The sequence below is a fragment of the Pleurodeles waltl genome, chromosome 6 (assembly GCF_031143425.1).
Source record: "Pleurodeles waltl isolate 20211129_DDA chromosome 6, aPleWal1.hap1.20221129, whole genome shotgun sequence".
In the NCBI taxonomy this organism is placed as follows: domain Eukaryota; kingdom Metazoa; phylum Chordata; class Amphibia; order Caudata; family Salamandridae; genus Pleurodeles; species Pleurodeles waltl.
Window position 1 is genome coordinate 36117128 of NC_090445.1, and position 19329 is coordinate 36136456.

Sequence of the window (19329 nt, forward strand, 5' to 3'; positions counted from 1 at the left end):
GTGTTAACTATGACACCAGAGTCTAACCGTACGGCACCTATGGGCACCACACCCGCCGTCGATAGACACAGGCCTCTCACCACCACTTTATGAATGTCCCATTCCACCACCCGCAAAGACGCAGCCCCCAGTTAATTGTGAAATAAGTAGTGATGTGCCCTGCTAGTTCTAGGCAAAAATGGGGGATCTAGTAGCAGGTTCAGTTGTAGGCACCAGGAGAGGATGCATGTGTGCGCTCTGCCCCACTGAATGGAGGCCGTCAAAGGGCAATGATCCGATATGGTTTTCGACAAATATGAAGCCTTAGTAAAGGTGTTGATCAGCCCATAGAAGTTGAACAACAAGTCAATGTGGGTGTGGAGGCGGTGAACCGGGGAGAAAAAGGAGTATTCTCTATCTAGTGGGTGTAGGGATCTCCACACATCACTAATTCTCCTTTCTAGCATCCAAGTCTGCAGCACCTGGGAAGTTTTTCTGCTACGGGCACCATCAAGTGGGAAGTGGGATCTGTCCATATCTATGTCTGGCACGCAATTTAGATCGCGCCCCATATACTGTGTAGCGTCGGATCCCGAAGAAGTTGGGGAGTATAGTCCCACTATAACTAGTGGCCTCCCATTCAGGGACCCCTATAATTGGACAAATCTACCATCTTCGTCTATCCTATGGCGCTCTATAGTGTAGGGGACCACTGGAGCAATCCACACCAGCACCCCCTTCGCGAATGCCGATGTTGTGGTGCCATAAGCTAACCCGGGCCATTTTTTATTGAGGCAGCTTAGGTCTTCTGGAGTAAGATGCATTTCTTGCAGTATAGCTATGTGTGTTCTGTGTCGTTTGAGATACACGTATCTAGAGGGACTCATCCCGGCACCAGTTTTCTTCCTCCAGCGGGGTTGGGGAGTGAGCCATTCATCCTGTTTGGGGTCATCTTCAATTAGGTCAACCAGACCCTTGGCGTGCAACCAAGCCCAGGCGTCTTCAAGGGACGGGAAGATGTGGGCCCTCTCCCCGTCTATCACCCGGAGACGTGCCGGGAACAGCAGAGTAAGTGATGTTGCTATTGCGTAGAAGTTGCTTGACCTTCGTGAAAGAGGCCTGTTTGCATTGAACCTCCAAAGTGGAGTCAGGGTAAGAAGTGATAACATTATTGTTCATTCGTATGGGGCCCTGTGATCTGAAGCACTGAAGGATCTGGTCCCTGTCATGGAAGTTAAGGAGACGTGTGATTAAGAGTCGAGGTGGAGCCCCCCGGACGTGGTGTTCTACCTGGTATCCGGTGGGCCCGTTCAACTGTGAGTGCCGGTGACGCTTTGTGTATTAGCACTGTGTCTTTCACCCACTGTTCTAGGAACACTTCAGCGTTTGGTGTCTCCACCCTCTCCTGGAGCCCCATGAATCTGACATTGTTCCTGCGCGAGCGGCCCTCTGCATCTTCTGCTCTGCGTTGCAGGTATAGGACCTCTGTTTTCATTTGTTGTAGTTGGTCTCTTAGCTATCTGATATTGGGCTGGACTGTGGTGAGCGCTGTTTCATTAACGGTGACTCTGTCCACCAGTTTACGGTGGTCCACTCTGAGTAGATTCACTTCCAGTGCCACTGAGTCGATTTTCCCCTCTAGGGACGTTTTGGTGTCTAGCACAGCTTGTAAGAGCTTATCGAATTGTGCAGGGTGAGCGCATAATGTTTAATTCACCTGATGAAGGGCAGTAGCTTGGTCTCCGGTAGCCCCTGCGGGGGCGGCATCTCCCCGTCAGCAGTTTGCTGCACCTTGGGTGGTTTTGGCTTGCCCATGATCGTTTGTGGCTCTGACCTTCAGTGAATCTTTGTGCTGGCCTGACACCTCACAGAATAACAGCCTCCTGTCCCGTCACACAGCGTAGTGTGTGCTGCCACTCCTTCTCAGTCCGCTCCAAAACCTCACTCTGTCGGTTTGTGCCAGGGCGCCCCTGGAGCCCACCAAACCGACCCCCGGGACAGGCTGTCACATCGGCCGGTCAATGCTTCGTTCAAGTGGCCATCCGGTGGTGTAATGGCGGACCCCCGCGCTGCAGGGAATGCGACATGCCCGGCGGGAGGGGTCCGACCCTGAAGTCCGATGGGGACGCGGGCAACCGGATCCACAGGCGACCGGCTATCCTCTGCAGGCATGCCCGGTCCCAGATCAGCCCACTGGCGTGCTCCCGCTCCCTCCTCCTCGGGTGTGTCTCTAGATCCTCACAGTGCCTTGTTTCTGTATGCTCCCAGTGTAGGAGGCTGGCCTTCTATGTACTGTGGAAAGCTAGGCACACTGAGTCCCAGCGACCACACATTGGTTTACAGAGGTAAAAAATAGATCACCTACTGCTCTAATTTTTATGGTAGCTTGGTCGAGCAGTTAGGCCAATCTTGGAGAAATGCAAAGAATTTGTTGTACTCACAGTATCAATCATGCAAGTTATACATTTGAAGGAATAACCCTAGACCAATTTATGAAAATACTTCTGATTTTTATATAAATTTTAAGACCAAGATTATGAAAACTGGTTAAGTACTTTTGGAATGAAGTTCAGAAATTTAAAGAAAATAGTCTTTCTGTGCGTAATTATCCACCATAGGAATCAATGAAAAGTCACCTTTAAAAATACATTTTAAATCGTAGAGCATGCTGTGCCAATTGGAGAAGTTTGGGCAGCTCCCGGTCCTGGCAGGAGCAACTGAGAAAAGTCTCTGGAGCTGGTGCAGGGCCACTGCAGGTGACCCCTTGGAAAAGCACTGCACCAGCTCCAGAGAGGTGGTTTAGAGGTGGTTCTTTGGGGTCCCCTAGGAGTGTTGAGGTTGCAAGGGGTGAGGAACCCTTGGGGCAGAGCAGGTTTTTTGTTGCAGGGCACAGGGCGGCCAGGTGCAGAGTGAATTGATGACCCAGGAGCTGTGCGCAAAGATGCCCTTTGGGATCTGGAGGTAAGGCTTTATAAGGGTCACTTGCAGGACAATGGGGGCACTCTGGCGGGAGGTTCAGGGTGTTCCCGAAGTCCCTTGACTGGGGCTTCCTCCTGGTCCTTTTTAAGTTCCAGGCGATCTGGTTTTCCTGGTGTCCGATGTAAGCAAACGAGTACCAAGGGTATTAGATCGGTCCGGCCACTGGAGGGCGCAATGTCACCAAACTTAGCACTCCTGCAGTGTTTGTCCTGGTGGTTATTGGTGTGTCATCGGGTCTGGCTGTGACTTCCTGTTTAGGAGTTAGCAACCAGTCAGAGAAGTGACCCTCACTGGGTTGCTGGTTCTTTGGTTGTTGCAGAGTGGTACCTCCACTCTGGAGGGAGTTCTTGGGCGATTGGTGAAGCCTCAAGGTCCTTGGGATTTCATGAGGTCAGCCAAGTTGTCCAGCATCTCTTCAGTGGTGATCGTCGGGTCCTGGGTGCAGCAGGCAGTGTTTGGCACCTTTTCTTTGTGCCACAGGTCCACAGTTCTCTTGCCATGGATCTTCTTTCTGCTGGTCTTCTTTGTGTCCTTCATATCTGATTTCTTGGTCTAGGGATGCCCACTAAATACTGAATTTAGTAGGCGTTTTAGGGGGTACCTGGTAGTGACCAATGGGACACTCACCTTTGGGTGGCTACACCTATTATAGTGACCACTTCCTGTGGGGAGGGTCACTTCCCTAAACCTGATTGGCTAAATTCCTTCCATCTAAGATGGAGGAAAATGAAATGGAGTGTCCACCTCGCAAGCAACACCCTAGGGGTGGTGCATGCCAGGTGGGGCCTCTCCTCCTATCATTTGTGTGGTTCCCACCTTTGCTCCCACCAAAAGTGGGCTTTGCCAAGGTGCTGACTATCTACTGAAAGCAGCTGCCCTGGAGGTCAAGTTTCAGGGGTGGTAACCCCTTTGGAGCTCACCACCAGGGCAGTGCACATTCCTGAGGGAAGGGGTGTTAGCTCCTCCTCCCAGGAAGGGCATTGTTTTACAAACCTGGGAGACAGGGCTCTCCCCCAAGGATTGTATATTGGGTGTCTGCAGGTGGCAGGCTGGATAGAACCAGTCAGCAACCATGCCAGGGTAGGTTAGCTTTTGTAGGGTGCACCTCTAAGGTGACCCCTGGATACATTTATGGATACATCCAATACTGGTACCAGTTTGGATTTATCATTCTGAGTTGTTTGATACCAAACAACACAGGGTTCAGAGTGGCCATCCCGTAGCTGGGTAACTCGTGCTGACCAGTGTTCACCACATGCATTAAAATGGCTGCTCTGTTCACTCACTATGTCCCACGTTTGGTAAGGACACAGTGAGGGCATATTGCTCATGCAGTTATGCCCTCACATATAATATGGAGCACCCTGCCTTAGGGCTGTAAGGCCTGCCAGAGGGATGTCTTACCCATAGTAAATGCAGTGGATGGTGGGCAGGGCACACAGGCAGCCATGTTGAGTTTGTGTTTTAGGTTTGCACCCGGACACTCAGCCTGCATTGGCAGTGTTGGGTGCACCTGGATGCGTGGCCCTAGAGGGTGGCACAATCAGTGCTGCTGCCCTCAGGGGCCTACCAATAGTACCCCATGCCCTGGGTATCTAGGTACCCATTTACTAGGGCCTTATAGTGGTAGTTAAGGATGTCTCAAATTGTGCCAATACATCACAACAGTTTTAGGGAAAGAGCACTGTCCCGGCGATCCTGGTTAGCAGGGGCCCTGGGCATTACAACTTCTAGGCTACATCAAACATCAGGAAACCGTGGGGGCTAACCATGTCAAAAAGAGGCCTTTTTTCACACCCAGCTTCTCACGTCCCTTCTTCACATATGACTCTAGCTCTTCACAGTGTCTTTCTAGTTGTGTGCCCAGTTCTTCGCACTGTCTTTCCATGTGTCTCCAGCTCTTCACAGTCCCTTCTTTCCATGTGTCCCACGCTCCTCACACTGTCTTTCCATGTGCTCCCAGGTCGTGACTATGCCTTACTGTGTGCCTACGCTCCTCTTTCCATGCGTCCCCTGCTCTTCACAGTGCCTTCCTTCCATGTGTCCCCCGCTCCTCACACTGTCTTTCCATGTGCTCCCAGGTCCTGACAATGCTTTTCGTTGTGCCTCAGCTCCTCACACTGCATCTACATGTGTCCCCAGCTCCTCAGAGTGTCTTCTTTTCCCCATGTGTCTCCAGCTCCTCCCACTGCTTTTCCATGCACCCTCAGTTCCTCGGGGTGCCTTGCCATGGGTCCTCGGCGCCTCACACTATCTGCCCATTTCTCCACAATCCCTCATGTTCCATCACCCTGTGTCCATAGCTCCTCACAGTTTGTGTTCCCAGCTCTTCACAGTTTCTGTGCCCCCCAGCTCCTTGCAGTTTCTGTGTCCCCAGCTCCTCACAGTTTCTGTGTCCCCAGCATCTCACAGTTTCTGTGCTCCCCAGCTCCTCACAGTTTCTGTGCCCCCAGCTCCTCACAGTTTCTGTGTCCCCAGCTCCTCACAGTTTCTGTGTCCCCAGCTCCACAGTTTCTGTGCCCCCAGCTCCTCACAGTTTATGTGTCCCTAGCTCCACAGTTTCTGTGCCCCAGCTCCTCACAGTTTCTGTGTCCCCAGCTCCTCACAGTTTCTGTGCTCCCCAGCTCCTCACAGTTTCTGTGTCCCCCAGCTCCTCACAGTTTCTGTGCCCCCCAGCTCCTCACAGTTTCTGTGTCCCCAGCTCCTTACAGTTTCTGTGTCCCCAGTCCCTCACAGTTTCTGTGTCCCCAGTCCCTCACAGTTTCTGTGCCCCCCAGCTCCTCACAGTTTCTATGCCCCCCAGCTCCTCACAGTTTCTTGGTCCCCAGTTCCTCACAGTTTCTGTGTCCCCAGCTCCTCACAGTTTCTATGCACCCCAGCTCCTCAAAGTTTCTTTGTCCCCAGTTCCTCACAGTTTCTGTGTCCCCAGCTCCTCACAGTTTCTGTGTCCCCAGCTCCTCACAGTTTCTGTGTCCCCAGCTCCTCGCAGTTTCTGTGTCCCCAGCTCCTCACAGTTTCTTTGTCCCCAGTTCCTCACAGTTTCTGTGCCCCCAGCTCCTCACAGTTCCTGTGCCCCCAGCTCCTCACAGTTTCTGTGTCCCCAGCTCCTCGCAGTTTCTGTGTCCCCAGCTCCTCGCAGTTTCTGTGTCCCCAGCTCCTCACAGTTTCTTTGTCCCCAGTTCCTCACAGTTTCTGTGCCCCCAGCTCCTCACAGTTCCTGTGCCCCCAGCTCCTCACAGTTTCTGTGTCCCCAGCTCCTCACAGTTTCTGTGTCCCCAGCTCCTCACAGTTTCTGTGTCCCCAGCTCCTCACAGTTTCTGTGCCCCCAGCTCCTCGCAGTTCCTGTGTCCCCAGCATCTCACTAGCTGTCTGGAGACAGTGGTCCACCTACCACTACTCCCGCCTCTTCTCTCTTCGCTAGTCTCGGCTCAGCATCCTGTGATTCTGGCAAATCACTTAATATCCCGCCGTGCCAGCAAAACACATCAATAGTTCCGTGTGTAATATAACTTGGTGCTCTTTTTCTTTTAAAGCGCTCCGATACCTTCGGTCGAGCTTTCGGTAAGGAAATCTGGAAAATTACACACACAAAAAAAAAAAAAAAAGAATCCGGTATTGTACCGCTGCTCGGGTGCAGTTTCCGCACCCATTTTCTCAGGGGTACTGACAGATCGGATTTAGGTAAAAAAAAAAAAAATGACCCGCGGTGCTTGATTTCCACTTAAGAAGCCACATCTTGAATTATCGCCCTTCCTGTACAGTTCATTCTGAACTGCGCGTTTCACTGGCTGACCATTTTAATTGTCTTTCTGGTGAAGAGTTTTGTTTAAATTATCTCTCTCTAAAGCTGACATCAGACTGTGACATTGCTCAAAGAACTGACGTCATATGGTGACATCACTCAAAGAATGTCTAACTGTGGTATCACTCTAGAATACTGTAATATCGCTACAGAATTCCAAATTCCCTCTGACTATGACACCACTACAGGTTCCGAAGAGCAGACTATGACATCATATCAAAATTCGCTGCAGGTTCATGTGGACTCCAGAGTGAGGTCATATTCCCCTAGATAGCGCGACCAGAACGAAAGATCGACTCCAAATACTATAGACATAAAAACAGACTCAAATACATCCAATCGTGTATTTATTTGCCAAAAACCACCAATTATCAACAGAAATTATAGAGTGTGCCTTTAATGGGGTCTGCTTGGGTTTGGTGACTAACTGACATTTACTGGAACGCCACCTAAAAACTACAGAAAGAGCACATTATAAAATCGGAATTAGTGAGGCCCTCAAGGAGAGGAAACTAATGAGAACAAGCATTTGCAATGCAATGGGTCTCGCATTTGCTCGAGTTAAAGCTATTTGCGTTGTAAATTCCAAACTGAAAATGAAAAGTAAAACAGTTGGCATAAGTGAACTGATTCAAAGTGCCTTGGCCACCATGAACATGAGCGCGAAGGAGAGACAAAAAGAAAAAGAAGTTTGCTCGTAGTTAAACATATCTGCAATCGTGCAAATATCCATGTAACAGGGTCAGTCTGCAAGGTGGTATCAAAAATGCCCCACAGAGGGTAAAACGTAAAGCATTTACCAATGATTACAAAGGATTATTGAAAGGCAAGCGTATGAATGAGTGAAAGTAATGGGCGCAAGTTGGGCATGGTTAAAAGCCTACAACAGGTCAAAGCGCTTCCACGCTCGACCTAAAAACCAACACAACTATGTTACAATGTATTCTCCTTGCTTTTGGTTACTGGGCACTTTACATAGAGTTTAAAATAAAGTCTACCTTTATCTCCTCAGACCGTGGCTGTAAAATAAAATCTACTTTTACCTTTATCTTGTTTAACTGACAGCAACACAAATACTGAATTGTCCATAGTGACATGGGGAAGGAATCTCACAATTAGAAGGCTACATTTTCGAGTTAACAGTCCAGTGCTTAATTTGTGCTTGTTGTTTTGGGTGCTGATCACCGGCACTTATTTGTGAGGGCAGGGGCCTATTCTTATGTCTCAAGCATTTGCTGAGAGCAAAAGACACATATAGGAAATACGGAAGAAGGAAAAACTAAAAAGCGTCATAAAGGAAGAAAGTAGAAAGCTGCAAGAGTGAGGTGAAGGGGCAGGGAGTGGCCGTAAATGGATTGAAGAGGCCCGAGATGGCTTCAGGATTACGCAGCCTCAGTATTCAGGGCTGGCACATTTAATTACAGAAGTCTCGAGTTTAAGAGAAGGGCTTTGAGTAAATTAAGCACTGGTTAACACGTTCCACTTAAGAACATTTCCATGGCTTGTTTGTGAACATTATTTTGCCCACTCTTTATGCAACGCAAAGCAAGGATACTAAATGGCAGAATACGCCCTCTATATTTATTTACTAAGTACAGAAATCAGAAATGTTAGGAACCACATTTTTCGCCTTTTGACCCTGGCAATGTCGCAGGTGGGGTTCACAGCGGAAAGCAGTTGAGTGGGATGATTTTCTCTGCGTGCATTTGTTGTATCTGTGGACAGCTGTCTTTACAATGGGATGATGGAGGAGCTTAATAGGAAAGGGTGGTGTGGCTGAGGGGGGAATCACAGGTCCAGTGTGGATGACCAGAACGCTTGCACGATTTAATTTCTCTCCTGACAGTGAGTATCTGGGAAATCAAGGGCACAACCACAAGGTTATGACATTGGTCTGACCTAAGTTATATAGAGTGAAAGTTGAGGAGGTGGATAAGAGTGACCAGTAAGTGCTCACACCTTGACTTCTATGTTGTAACAGGAGTCTATGGAGCTGCTGGAGAAGAAAATAACTCTACATTGTAAAAGAACCACCAAAAACTGAGTCTGTCACAAATGGAGAACAAGTAAAGCACTACACAGAGGCAAGAACAATCTCTTATCTGAAACAATGAAGAAGCAGTGCTTAATGTGAGGTGTAACAGGCGGCACCCACTGTCATTCACATTTGGGGACCAGCACTTATTAAACCTCATCAGACTTTGTGAAAGAGAGAAAAAAACAAAAGCTGGGAAGAAGAAGGAAAAAGAACCTGAAAGAAAAAGGTAATAGGCCAGGGAGTGTCTGGTGTTGGACGAAAGTGACAAGAGGTGGAATCAATTCTCAGCCTTCCTATTCTACACCTCTAAAAAAAAAGCCTAAAGCTTTGCACAGCTACTTAGTTTGCACAAATGTACATCAGCAAGAAGGAAAAAACACATACAAAGTCATTCGAGAGTCCGAGGGGACTGCAATTCTGGGAAGTGCATCTTACAGCTTTATAGATTCTGTACATTAGGTATTTAAGGGCTGATATATTCAACCCGGCTCATCTTCCTGCAGTTATCTTGAAAGCATTCCTTTCAAACACAAAGAAGTACTTTGCCATTAACTTACATATCCATCATTTAACAGCAGGCTGCGCCAACATGCAAAGCCTAATTTGGATGGTATTTAATATTCTTCGCAAGTTTCTTTGGGTCACAAATTAGTGCTGTGAAACATATAGTACGAAAAACACATTGTGGTGCGAAAACGTGATCTTAAATATGCAGAGCAATGCTAATTTAAATTGAGAGAATTTGCAAAGTGCTCGTAAAAAAAAAAAAAAAACACACAGCTTGCCTTACTAACATACTTACATCAACAGTCTGCTTAAAAAAATGCCCCAGTAAAGATCCTCTTCAGCTGGCCACCTTGTTGCAAACTTATTAGCCCCGTTTTCGCAGACAGAAAAGCTGTTTGCCGTCGAGAGCCCGCTCTCCTGAGGTCTGAGTGACAGAAATAAAATCGCAGCCCTCCCGTCACAGCGAACGACGAAGCTCCCAAAGGGCCAGTGCCACCAGCAGCGCAGCGGGCCTCCCTCGTTTCTCCGAGCAGAGGGAGCACGCGCTGATCTCTCCTCAATACAGTCACGCTGGTCGCCAGATGGAAGTCGATGTTACATTTACCTCCCTCTGCTGTATGTGTAGGTATCCTTTGCACATAATTGAAAGAATAAAAAAACCTTCCCACCTAAATTCACAGTTGGCATGCACAGACCATGCAAAGAGTCAAAAAGGAAAAAGTCCTAACTGGACATTTCTTGCCACATAAATTAACAAGCATTTGGAATGCAATAGTCTCGTGTTTGCTTGAGTTAGAGCTCGTAGGGTTGTAAATTACTGACTAGACTTTTATTGCCACACAGAGTGAAAAGAAGGAGGAAGAGAGCAAGAGAGAGCTGGCCCTGGAAAAGCCCCCCTCTGATGTTGGTTTATGTTTACAAAGGGAGCTGGTGTGGAGGAGGGGCTGAACACACACCCACAGTGCAAGGCAAACAGGCTAATACTGAAAGAAAAAGTCCTCTTCAGAAGAGATAATCAGGACATAGCGTAATTAAACAGTACTTTGTTCTGCTCCCAAAGTAAAACAAGCATTTACAATTCAACGGGTCTCACGTTTGCTCATGTTAGAGCTGATCGCGTTGTAAACTCCTAACCCGACTTTTCACCTATCGGGCAAAAGTGCATTTATGTACACAACCCGAAAAAGTGAAATTAACTATGTAAAGCGCTCAACTTCTGCCAAGCAAGATCGCGCTCGTAAATTAGAGAAAAAGAAGTCCACGAGCCCGATGGAAAACAGCGAGCCTCGCACGTTTTCTGTACTTGGTCACTGCGCTCGAAGAGGGCTAGCCACTGGAAAAGGAATGAGTTATGCCTGCCTTCGACTAATGAAAGCAAGCAGATTTTATTAGGCAAGCCCATGAACCAATAAAAAACACTGACGTGAAGTTGACAGGGCTCCGAGCCATTTTCTAAATACAAAAGAGTCTTGCTGCGATACGCATGCGCGAGCGCATGCAATGCAGGCACGACCCTAAAAAGAGGCAGAACTGACCACTAGCAAGCAAGGATTTTTGAAGGACACTGCAACTAACAAATCAAAACTCTGGAACTCACTCTACTGTATATTTTAGTATACAGTAGGCCAAACGCTAACGCTCAACCTAAAAAAACGAGTAGGGTCTGCACCGCAAGACTCCTAGAAAAAGTATCTCTAGGACTCACCTGACATCGCCACAAGCATGAGTAACAGACACAGAAAACTCATCTCTTTAGTTCTTCACATGAGTTCGGACCAGACAATGAAGACCACCCCTGGGCCACGAGCACCATCTGTGGCTAGGAATGGACAGGAAGTGATGTCACGGCAGACATGGGATGGGCAGGTATGCTCTTACTGACAATGAGGCAGGAAGTGATATCATGGAACTTGTGTTTACCTGTGTAGTGATGAGATCGTATCTATTTAACAAAAGTTGAAAAAGCTCTGCTGTGGTCAAAGTGAGGCCTGGTTTCAGTGACAACCTCAACCAACAGCAGTGCAAAGTGATCACAGCCACAAAGCATCTGCGAGAGGGAGTTCTCAGCTTTGTACAATAAATGTGCTTTTATCATTTCACAACTTTTGGAACATGACATTTCTTTATGGGGACATCCCTAATACCGCAGGACTTCAAACAAAGCTCTACCACCCTCTGTTGAGGGCACAATCCCCAACTCCCCTTAGTTTGGAAATGTATCGTGGATCACAGCCAGTCTAGTGCGTCTCAAACTGTCCATATAAGGTACAGCACTGCTCATTTCTGAATCCTGATTGGCTGGTGCAGTGATGACTCTGGCTCAGATGTTTAGGACCCCTTGGGATGGTCTTTTCATTCTTCAGCAGGACAGACTTCGAGGACCAGGTTAGTACTGTTGAGTAATGCAAACGTCTCCCAGTTCGATCCCTGTGAGTTCCCTGCTCATAGTCACATACACAATGAGGGTGGATGAGGCCGGTCAGGAGATCCAGTCCACACAATCTGCTGTCTGCTCTTAGACAAGACTTGCTTCTAGTTTCCTGTTCCTTCTTCTTTGGCTTTCCCTCGTGGCTCATCTCCCCTGGTTCCTATTCTCAGCTGAAGGATTCTCTTACAAACATTGTCTAGTTTTTGGCATTGGAAGCTGCTGAAGGGATTGTGGGGTGCAGCAGTTAAACACTGATCCCAAAGATGTGATGTGGTGGACTATACAGACGCAAGGGGTTTAAAAGAGACATCTTTATGCTTTTTTACCTGGTTGAATCAAATATCTCCCTTGATACCCCGTCTTTACAAATTTCTTTCTCACATTTCCGGCTTTACTTGTTTCACTGTGTCATGTGTCTCTTGCCTTTCCTCACCCTGGTTCTCATCTTCTTGTGCAGCAAGTACTTATTTCCTTCATCACTCCTTTGTGATATTCAATAATTATGCTTTTTTCCATGACACTCAATTTTCTCCTCCATCTAGTCATTCTATTTAACTATTATTTTGTTCATTTCTTTTTTCGGGGATGATGTTTTTTCCTTTTCTCATAATTGTACTATTCTTTTAAAGTTCTTATTTCTCCATTTGTCTTATTTTCTTCCCTCTTACGGTCTTGCTTTCTTGAGCTTTCTTTGCTTCATGTTAATTGTTTTATTCAAATTAATTTCTTCCCTTTTTTGTGACGTCTTGTCTTTTTAATTGTTTTTTCCTCTTCTTTGCTTTCAATAACTTCTCAACCAACTCTATTTACTCTTGGTTCTCCCTACTTGTTACCATCATTTTCTTTCATTGTTTTGTTACATTTTTCCTCATGTTTCGCAACTGGCCGTTTTTCTTTCTCCTCTTCTCTTTAGCTACAAATATCCCTCACTTATGCTCTTCCATGGTCCACCTATTCTAAATGTTTCTTTTATGTCTTTCATTCTTCTTTACAATACCCAACACACTGTCACGCCATGATTTTATTTTTTTATTTTTATTGAACATTTGTATCTTATTCATTCTATTATGTCCACGTACAGAGCAAAATGCATTGAAAACATACATCGATCTGGTGACATGAACATTGCCTACATCACATTTCCAAGGGTCATAGTAAACAGGACAGAGATCAGTTGTGACCACATATGCAGTTGTACGTGCGCGATTGTGACAAAGCGTATAATATCTTGGCATTACATGAGCAACAAAAGACAATTTTCTTAAAAAAAGGAAAAAATAAAACATTGGAGCTAGTCTGCACCTGCATGTTTTACAGTATATATCTGTCCGCAATAGAGCACATACATTTTCATTGTGTAGGCTGGAAGGAAGGGGGAAAAGGCGATTGTACTCAGTAGAAGGGGCTGCGGTTAAATAGGGGACCGAGGAGCCTTCAGAGAGGCTAGCACCCAGCAGGTTAGACTGAAACTCAACTAGTAGTGTGTCCCAGCTGGCAGAAATGGGGTATTTGTGCAGGCCATTGATGTCCTCCTTATGCAAGGCCACACTCAGCCTGGGCCCAGGCTTTCATGGAGTGGTCCCAGTCAGAGATCACAGGGAGAGCTGACGATTTCCATCCAATAATCGAATAATCAGGAGCTTGGCAAGTAGGAGACCTAAGTCAGTGAATCAGGTAGTGACCCTTTTTCTCTTGGTCCAAAGGAACATTCCCAGCAGATATGCCTCCCATATATGTAATGAGGCATGCCCGTGCAGTTCACTAAGTGGGTGGTGGTGTCTTGCCAGTACTGGACACGCGATGGGCACAAGAAGAACATGTGCAGGCATTCAGCATCAGGCAAGTGGCAGCGGGTGCAGGCCGCATCCGTGCGGTAGAAATATCAGTTGATTTTATTTGAGGTGAGTTAAGCCTTATAAACGTACCTGGTCCACCGCCACTCTGCTCCCATTTTCCTCGTCACTGCAGGCACACACTCCCAGCCTTCCCTGCGGCCAATCCTGATGCTGCTCAGAGCAGTGTTAGGATTGGCTGGGAGTGCCCAGCACGGGCACTTCCAAGTAGACTGGGAGCCTGTGCCTGCTCTCTCCAGCCCATCAACACAGTGCTGGGCTTGAGAGAGCACAGTGCGCATGTGTGTTTGGCCGGCCCGAGAGACCCGGCCAAACACACATGCGCACAGAGAGGAGTGCACACTGCACCCCTCTCGTCACCGCCACCCCCAATGCCCCGAGCCTTTACCAATGAAAGGATAATAAACTAAGGCCCTCATTAAGACAATGGCGGCAAATGGCACCTACAGCAGCGGCGACGGGCGCCAAAATACCATTGCTGCAGCTAACATCCATCCGCCAAATTAGGACCACAGCTGGATTTCTGTCACAAGAAGGGCGGAAATCCGTCTGTGGCCATGCTGGCGGATGGTGTTAAGGTGGCGCTATTACCACCAGCAGCGCCACGCCAGTAGACTGCTGCCAACCGCATTATGACAAATAATATGGCCTGGCGGTGTTTTGCAGGTGGGTGCTGCTGGTGGTAGCAGCGACCCGTCTCGAACCCTGCCGGAAGGCCCCCTGGATGTAGGTAAGTTGGGTTTCCGACAGGGGAGGGGGTTTCGGGGTGTTGTGTGTTTGTGTGTGGATGTGTGCGTGAATGTGTATGTGTGTGTGTGTGTGTGGTGAATGCGAGTGTTTGTGTAATGGTGTTTGCGTGGGTGTATGCATGTGTGAGAATGCGTGTATGAATGGAAATGTGAATGTATGTCTGCATGTCTGTGTGCATGTGTGTACGGATGTGTGTGAGAATGAATGGATGCATGCGTGAATGTATGCGTGTATTGCTGTGTGAGTGTGTGTATGCGTGATGTGTGTCTGTGGGTGTGCGTGGATGGGGGACTGGGTGTTCGGAAGGGTGGGAGTGTGGATGGAAGGGAGGTGTCTTGGGACTGTTGGGGTGGTGGGGTGAGCCTCCTACCAGTGACAGGGAAGGAATTCCCTGTCACTGGTTGGGCCTACTACCATGGTTTTCGTGGCGTTGGGAACACCACGAAAACCATGGCGGTAGGCAGGGTCAAAATACCGCCAGTGGTGCAATAGCGGGCACCGGCCTGGAGATTATCTCCGGCGTTGGGCTGCTACCACCATGGCAGTAGGAATGGTAAATTGGCGGGTTGGCTGCAGCCAACCCGCCAATGTCATAATGTGGCGGTATATACCACCAGCCTGTTGACAGTACTACCGCCACATTAGCACCGATCGCTGGGGTCATAATGAGGGTCTAAGTTTATTACCCTTTCGTTGTTAAAGGATTTGCAGTGGCTGCTGCTAGCAGAGGAGCGACGCTTCTGCGCCATAGCTGAGGAGCCGCCTCTGGTAGTATATAGTACTGTATGGGCCTAAAGCGGGTGCTGTGGGACACCAGGGTGGGATACACCAAGATTGATCCCCACTCTCTGTCTGTACGAGGGTGGCCCAGCTTGTCGTCCCAGTGGTGTTGCAAGGAAGTAAGTGGTGCTGTTGTACGCATACCTAAAGAGCTGGCAAGCCAGCGCATTAAGTGGTGGCCCGTTCCAATGATGCACAAATATTATATTGTGAAATGCATTTCGTGTTCTTACTACATGTCCCCCAAGTGTGTTCCCAGCACCCTAATGAGGTAGTTGTATAGCAAAAATTGGCCCACAGGAAGCCCAGGCTCTGCAAAGAGTTCATCCATAGGGAGGAGAGTGCCATCGTGATATAGGTCTCCCAAAGTATGAGAACTACTTTGTGCCAGGAGGCCACCTTCACAGAGAAAGTGACCAGTCCTCCCCATGGCGTGCCCAGTCGAGGTAATGTTGGATCATATGGGTGCATCATTCTTGTAAGGAAAAGGCATAATCTGTAACAGCTGCATGTCACTTGTAGAATTGGGGAGCAGGGCAGCACCACTCTAGAGAAAAGATGGAAGGAGTGTAGTATACATATTAAGTCCCATTGAGGGGAGGCAGTCACAGCCAGCTGGAGGCCTGATAACCACTGGGCTGTCCACAGTAGCTGAGAGACCAGATAACAAGGCTCAGAGTTTGGCACTCCAAGCCCTCCTTGAACCATAGGTGAACTTTATTTAAATAAAGTTTACTATGAGCTACCCTACGGCGTGTGCCATGCCAAAAGAAATTGCACATCAGCCGTCCCAGCGATCAGACGAAGGGCTTGGTGATATAAATGGGAAAGTATAGTAAATGGGGCAACATCGCCATTATTTTGAGAGCTATGCAACCTACCACTGAGAGCAGCATGGGCCGCAATCTGTATTCACAGTGAAGTCACTGCCCAAGTAAGATTACCATCTAGGAAGTTGGCAGGTCTATTATAAATGCTAATGCCTAGGCAATGAAACATGACAGGTTGTCATGTCAACAGGGTATCATTGATTCAAAGTGCAGGGTCAGTTGTGGCAGCGAGTGGAAAGAGGCAGGATTTGGCCCAGTTGTCCATTAGACCTGAGAGCGCTGCAAACTGATTGAGCATCAGCCGGGACAGTATAGACATCCCTGTAATAGAGGAGCATGCTATCTGCATAAATAGAAACCAAGTGCAGCCCATGACCTAGCGGTATTCCCCAACACTGTCCCCGCACATGAAAGATGTGCACCAGTTTGTCCATGGCAAAAGAGAAGAGTAGTGGGGATAGCGGACATCCCTGTTAGGTGTCTCTGTGAATCAGTATTGGGTCAGATATAACTACCCATTTTTACTCTGGCCAGTGGTTAAGTATATGAAAGTCTGACCAGACAAATAAAATTAGCACCCAGGCCATACTGCAGCAGCACGCTGAACAGATAGGCCCATCCCAATGAGTTGAAGGCTTTTTCCAGGTCTAATACCAGACAACCTGCTTGGTTCCAGATTGGGGAGCATACTCCAACATGCAGAAGAATCTACACAGGTTGAGGGACATGTTTCAGGCCGCAACAAATCCATTTTGATCCAGATGCACTAGAGTTGGAACCAAGGGAGCTAAACGATATGCTAGGATCTTTGCAAGTTTTTATAGTCTGAGTTAAGAAGTGCCAGTAGCGCAGTGAGGTCGCTATCAGATTTCGACAGTGGTATAAGTAACACTTTGTGAAACGTGGCTGGTAGGCAAGCAGCCGACAGGGCCTTGTCATACATTGTCTTTGGCGAGGAGCTAGGAGAGAGTATCTACTTTATAGAATTCAGGCAGACGAGTACCAATGTCCCTGAAGACCTGGGTATTCGGCTAATCAACTGGGCCCTGCGAGAGCCTGGATACCCTCACAGGTGACAAGTAGGGCTCCACAAATCTACTGATTGATTGATTGAAGCCCGTCCTTTCCCGGAATCTTGCCATTGACAAGTGCATGGGTAGCTTCATGAATTTCAAAGACTGTGATGTCACTATGTTCTGGTGATATGCGCGGAGGGGCATGCTAGTCAGGAAAGAGTCAATCTCCTCCACCAAAGCAGCAGCCATTGATGTGTATAAGGAAGCATAGTGATGTGTGAGTTAAGCATGAATGTCTTTATGTGTATACAGAAGGGTTCCCGATGTAGCGCGTAATGCCAGTATGGGATTTCATTGCTGTTCTTGGCGGATAAGCCAGGTGAGTAGTGTCCCTGATTTGTCTGTCTCAGTGTATCTCTTAGAAGAATGAGCCACGTAGTTAAAGTAGCGCAGCTCCACAGCAACTCAGTGTATTCCCGGTATGCCTGTGTGAGGCTTTTCCTGCCCTCTGTAGTTGACCATGACTGGGATTAATGTCCCAACTAATATATAAGTGATATCAAGAAGGGAAGGATGCAAAAAAATTCTACATACCAGTGAAAACATAGATTAATCACTGGGATTTTTTTTATTTTTGACACTCACAATTGTATGTACAATTTTCTGTTTTTCTCACTTTGTCTCACTCCTACATCCTACCACACTCCTATGGTCTATAGTGCTGACTTAATGAACAACACTGAAACATATATACAAATTACATCACAACAACAAAAAATATCATAAACAAAAATACATGAATATCAATTTCCAGACATAAGGTACTGGGTGCAACAGCACTCAGAGCTTCCAACACAATTCGGAGAAGTGGGCAGCCAAGCGTTTTATAATGGGCAGTCCTCTATTCCAGGTAGTGATGAAATATACTGACACATGTTGTAAATTGTTCGTACTAAATAGGTGCGGTATAGTGTACTATCAGCATCTTACAGTTCATCAGTTTGTAAAACTCCTCCGGTAGTTGGTCGACGTGTTTCGGCCCTGCATCTATGTGCCAGATCAGGACATGAGAAGCAGTAACTATATAGGAATATCAAAGATGTACATTCATGGTGCTGGCTATGCCTCTACCATCAGCAATACCACCAGGGGCAGCACAAAAAAGAGGAACATCTACTGCAGTTGGTTGTAACTGCCACATGAGGATATGAGGAGGTCCTGATCCCTCCATAGGCGCAGGTTTTGGAGATTGTGATCTGAGTGGTTCCTACCAAGGTACTCAATATTGGTGAAGTGAGAGACTAAGGCCCTCATAATGAACACAGCGGTAAATACCACACCGCTGGTGGCGGCGTTAAAAACCGCCAGCAGAGGAGCTGTCCAGACCGCCAAATAATGATCCAACTGAAACACAGGCATCCTGAAAACCACCCACTGCGAGCGGAAAGGCCCAACCCACTCATGAAATAATGAACCACTAGACCGCTGTCAGTTCCGGGGCGGGAACCACCGCCACGCAAAACCAGGCAGAAACAAACCAAATATAAGGAAACACTCACCAGAGGCTAACACAACACGCCGAAGCAGACATGGATAGGGAGCTGCAGATCATGCCAGCCCTTCTCCTTGCCATATACCTCAATGACCAAGACCGCCGACGAAGAAGACGGCAATAAGTACCGCAACCTACGAAAAAAGGGAAGAAAGGGCACAATTACATACCCACCCACCCCACCCACCCTGCAATGCACCCACAACCCTTCACAGCAGCACAAGCCATACACCCCACAGCAGGAGGTACTTTGGTGCAATTGAGTTGGGCCTGGAGGAAGGCGTGGGAGTGGGGTAGAGGGTGTGGTCATAAGTGGTGTAGGTGTGCGTGTTGTGGGTGCAAGTGACTGGACGGTATGCTGAGGTGTGGAGGATGTGTGATGGGTTGGTGTTTTGGTGCGTTTGTGTGTTTTTAGAGGAGGGGGGTGGACACAGTGGGACAAGACAGGCTGCCAGTGTGTATGTATGTTGTTTGTGTGTCTGCAAGTTTGGTGAGTGTGCTGCATCTGTCAACTAAAGTAGTTGTGGTGAGTGCAGGTATGATGTCTAGGGTGCATGTATGGATGTGTGCTATTGTGGTGACTGCAGGAATAGTGTCAGCAACAGTGAATGAAGGTGCAGTGGCTGGGGGGGTGTATGTAGAGGGGTCAGACAGGGAGGCGGAAGAGGTGGGCACACTGAGCTAAGTGGATGTTGCTGTGTGTGCATGTGTCTGTTGGCTGTGTGAATGCTTGTGGTGGGAAGTATGGTGCATGTGTTTTGAAGTGTGCTTCTTGTGTGTTGAGGTGTGTGCCTGCGTGTCAGAATGTGTGCTTT